Raw genomic sequence first — 4,870 nt, forward strand, 5'->3', positions numbered from 1 at the left:
AATTTATGAATGCTCTAGGGTATTCCTCCCAGAAGAACACCCTTATAGAAGAGCAACATCCACTTTCAATGGTAAACCAGAGAGAACACAAAGGCCTGCAATAACGACACTAAATGAATGTATTAGAGCACATGAGAGAGAGAAGGAGAAGGTTTTTTCATAAATGTTTGATTCAAATGGGGATCCTATGTTCGATGATCCAGACTTATTTGACACCTATGTTGAGAAATTTCCCATTGGGATGAAAAGGAAAATTTTCTTTTATGAGCTCCCATATCGAGAGCATCTTAAGATTGCACACTTACTAGATCCCATGCATATATTTAAAAATGTTTCATCTTCTTTATGGAGGCATTGTGATCGAAAAAAAATGACACATTGGATGTTAGGAGAGATATTATTTCTTCAAAACCTAAAAAGAAACATTTGCCAAGACAAGAAACTAGAGGAGAGACTTGTCCCTCTTGGTCTTTCAAAGAAGGTGATGTCCCATAAATTTTAAAGAAAGATGATCTTTATTTTGCAAAGGAAGCTATAATGAGTGTGAGGGTTCCTTCTTTATATGGGTCTTAAATGAGTATGAGCGTGCCTTCTTTATAAATATTGTGATGGTGATTAAGAGAAATTTGTTTGACTTTCTAATAGACTTGGTGATGCATTTTTCTTTTGTATTTAGATTATGTAAAATACATATCTATTTTTATGTATTTATGAGTAAATTATTCAAAATAGGTATGCCTTTATCATTGTGAACATGATGTAATATTAGCTAGGAGAAATGTGAAAGCATGAATTTTAGTGACTATCTCATGATAAGTATGTGGAAAAAATAATATATCTTGAGTTGTTCATTAAGAAATAAGCAAATATATTATTTTTCAAAATTTTAAATTTAATATAGTATGGTTTTTGTATTATTTAACTCATATTTATTATTTAAAAAATTAAATTTAAACCAGTACAATAGCAAATAAAGAACCAAAATAACACCAAAATGTTATATCTTTATTACTGGAAAAAATTTCACTTGCCTCTTTAAGGGAGAAATTCCAATAGAGAAAATCTCCAACTACAAGTAACTTTACAAGCCTTATTTTACATTTCTTGATCCTCATCTTTAGAGAGAGAAATTTCTAATTTAAATTGATAAGAGTTGCTATAAATATTAAATTTAAATTTCTTAAAAATATCATAACTTTAGTGACAAATTAAATTTTATTAAAATTGAATTTTTTAAGTTATATTAAATCTAAATTAATATTAAAAACTAACTTAAGTTTGTTAAATTTAACAATAGATTGAATTGTATAACCAATATAGATCCATCTTAAGAATGGATATATCAAGAGTCGAGAGAGATCGAATCTCATTATACGAATATCTCTTTTTAGAATGTAAAACTTGAAAAAAGATGTACATGTCAAAATATTTAATCTCTTTTAGTGATTGATAAATCTATGATTAAAATGGATATATATTACTCATTTTCTATCTCTCTATATAGATTGACCATAGTGTAATTTTTCATTGGTTAAATTGTATTTTTGAATAATTTATTATTAATAATATTTTATATTAAAAATTGAATGAGTTACACATTTTCATCTTATTAAGAACTAACTAAATTATTTTACCTTTAATTATTTTTTCCTTGTGAGTATTGAAATATTTTACTAATTAGGTTAGAATGAATATGAATGAACTATCTAAGCAATAGAAAAATATTTATTGTAATTTTACAATCATAGTTTCAACCATACTAAACTTTGTAATTTATAAAAATATCTTTGCATTTTTTTTTAAAGTAAGTCGTTTTGCATGCAATTTCATATATAAAATTTTGATATAAGTTCACCAATACATAATCTATAATAAATATTATTTCATAAAAATAAACATCATGATGATAACCATCTAACAAACATAAACATCATCTAAGATACACATTCAAGTTCACTACCAGTATCTAATTATATACACCTCTAGCACATACAAAGGTCATTAGCTAGCACACAAATCTAATAATCTTACAGGGCATCATAATTGTGATCACATCTAACAAAACACAAGCATTTAATTCTAACATCATCACCACATATATTCTCAAATTAATATACATCTCATGTCAAATAGCTATTATCACATACACATCTATCAACAAGCACGTTAAATGAACATATCTAACATGACCTAAAAATATACACATCAACACCAACATATAAATTAAGTACATAAATGTTGGGGCCTTCATTTAATTTTGAAAGGTTTTGACCAGTTTTGACTGACCGAAGGGCGGGAAAGAGACAGATGGCAACAACGGTTGGGTGGTGGAATGAATAGTTGCGGAGGAGTGGTGGAAAGGTGGCAGCAGAAAGCAAAGGCAGCTGAGGAGGCGGGAAGGCGTAGAAGCAGCCAAGGGAGAAAACAGCCGAGCGATAACTGGTAGTCTAGGCAGCCGAGAAGGACATAAAAGGGGAAGACCAGAGAGGAAAAAGGTTGTTGTTGTACCTGCCAGCGGAAGAAGGAGTCGGTTGCAACTGAGAGCAAGCGAAGGGATACACAGTTGTAGAGGCTGAATGACAGAGTGCTGGGATCTGAGGGACTTGGTTGTAGAACCAATCTGAACCCGAGCGACTAAGTTGGGTATTTTATGTAATGTTTATGGTGAATGTCGGATCGTAATGTAATCTTTCTTGTTAAGTTTAATATAAGACAGAGCTGATGTTGGTTGCAACTTCTGATGTATTTGGACCTCGTGCTAGTGTATCTATTAAAATTTTGAATAGCCTATCAATTGCATGTAGACGTTAATCCATAGATTGATTCAAGGATGTTGTTATCTTTGTTTTCCCTATAATGGATATATGTGTATGATTCAAGGATGTTGTTATCTCTATTTTCTGTATAATGGATATATGTGTGTGTGAGAGACTACACCTGATTGATACTCCTTCGACCCCATGTTGAACCCTTCTCCCTTTTGGTCGCGGCGCACCTTGGGTGAGACTCCTTGCCCTTCGGGGTAAGGTGAAAATGTCAGCGTTGTCCTAGACTACAACGGACCACTGTTGGCCTCCTGCACCCGAACCCAGGGTCTTCCCCTTGATGACTCTTTTGAGACAACAAATGGTTTTGTTGCTGGGACCCGAAGTTGCAAGAACTGGTTCAGAATATGGTGTCAAGGGTATTTAAAAGAGAAATTAGAGATTGGTGGAATCATAAAGTAGATCAATTTGTGGTAGAGAAAGCTGCCCATAGGAATCAACCGATCGGCAAGGTAAGTGAAGGGATTTTATGCGCCGATGGCATTAATGACCAATATGAAATTTTCTGGTGCAAGTTCCCCGAGGACCTATACAATTGGTTGAGGGAGTTGAAGAGGCAGAGTGATTCAGGTGGATCGGTGATAATTGACCATAATTGGAATATGTCCGATATTACACTGCTACAGTATTTGAATAACGATGGACGAGAGCAGTCAATTTCTGGGTGAAGACTACAGTGGAAGGGTATGTGGTTGAGTTTGCTGCGGAGAGCTACCAGTCTTTTTCAAAATCAGAAGTTGTGTTCGACTTTGGGCTGAGAATGGAATTGATAAGAGAAGTCCCAACGTGGATTAAGATGTTTATGGTAGAGGAAGGACTGTTGCCTTTAACCACTACCAGGATGGAAGCATAAAACCCCAATACCGGGGGAAGGAATTAAAGGGGGAGATGCTGCCTACTGAGGGATAGGGATGATGCTGAGGGGATGGATGTGGAAGGATTGAGAAGATCTAGGGATGTTAGAGCACAGAGGAGGCTGCTGACATCAGACAAGTGGCAGGCAAGAGTGGCTCAGGCTCTAGGGAAGAGAAGGAGGGGGCCCCACCAAGTAGGAATGGTGATGGGAAAACCCCGGGTTGAAGAGGAAGGAGAAGACGGTGCTAGGCAACCCGAGTGTGGGAAAGAGGGATGTCGGAGCTGGGGAAATGAAGAAGGATGTTACTTGCAGGTTGTGGAACTAGGATCGCAACAGGGAACCGAAGGAGAACTTTCTCGGAAGGTTGCAGAAGTAGAATTGCAACACGGGATTGACGGAGGACCTTCCCTGCAAGTTGTGGAAGGAGAATCGCAAGATCAGAAACCATATCGGCATGAGGAAAGAGATGAAGATAATGTGGGCAATGGAATGAGGAGGTTGTTCGATGAGGAAGAAGCATTCGTCAAAATTTAGTAGCACCAACCCCGAAACATAAGTGGCATTTTCCCCAACCTTCCCCTGGTACCTTATCACAAACCGGAGGAATTTGTCATTAGCTTAGCCAAGGCAGTGCGAGTATATAGTGCGCGGGAGAGATACAGGGTTGGTTTCAATATTGGAAGTAATGCAAGAGCTAGCAGGATCCCAACATTCGGGAAGAAAAGGTTTTGTGTTGTTAGCCCACACTCAAAGTAGTATGGCGGTGTCGTTTACTAGATATCCGGAATTTGCAGGAAGGGGAAACAAGGATGTGGAGCAACATTGGTACCTCTGCAAAGCCATCTGGAGGGTCCGTCAAACTCTAGATAATGTCCAAGCAGTGGAATTCTAGACCACACTAAGAGAAAGGGATCTACGCTGATTCATAAAGTGGGCAGAGCAGAACTAGAATCCCACAATAGATGATATTAAGAGGAGATTTGTGCAAGAATTCAAGGTGTTGTAGACAGGTTAGCGGGGTTGTCGGAGCTGTGGGAAATTAAGCAAAGGGAGGGTGAGGTAGCTTGGGAGCTCATGCAAAGATTTAAGGATGCCATCGCCAAATTGAGTTACACCCTGGACCCAAATCACCAGCAGGACTGGTTTATCAAGACACTCTTGCCTTTGACCAGAACACACCTGACACAAC

Source organism: Pinus tabuliformis, chromosome 4_2, assembly GCF_031772625.1.
Source record: "Pinus tabuliformis cultivar Carrire ecotype Pingquan chromosome 4_2, CPIR1, whole genome shotgun sequence".
NCBI classification, from domain to species: domain Eukaryota; kingdom Viridiplantae; phylum Streptophyta; class Pinopsida; order Pinales; family Pinaceae; genus Pinus; species Pinus tabuliformis.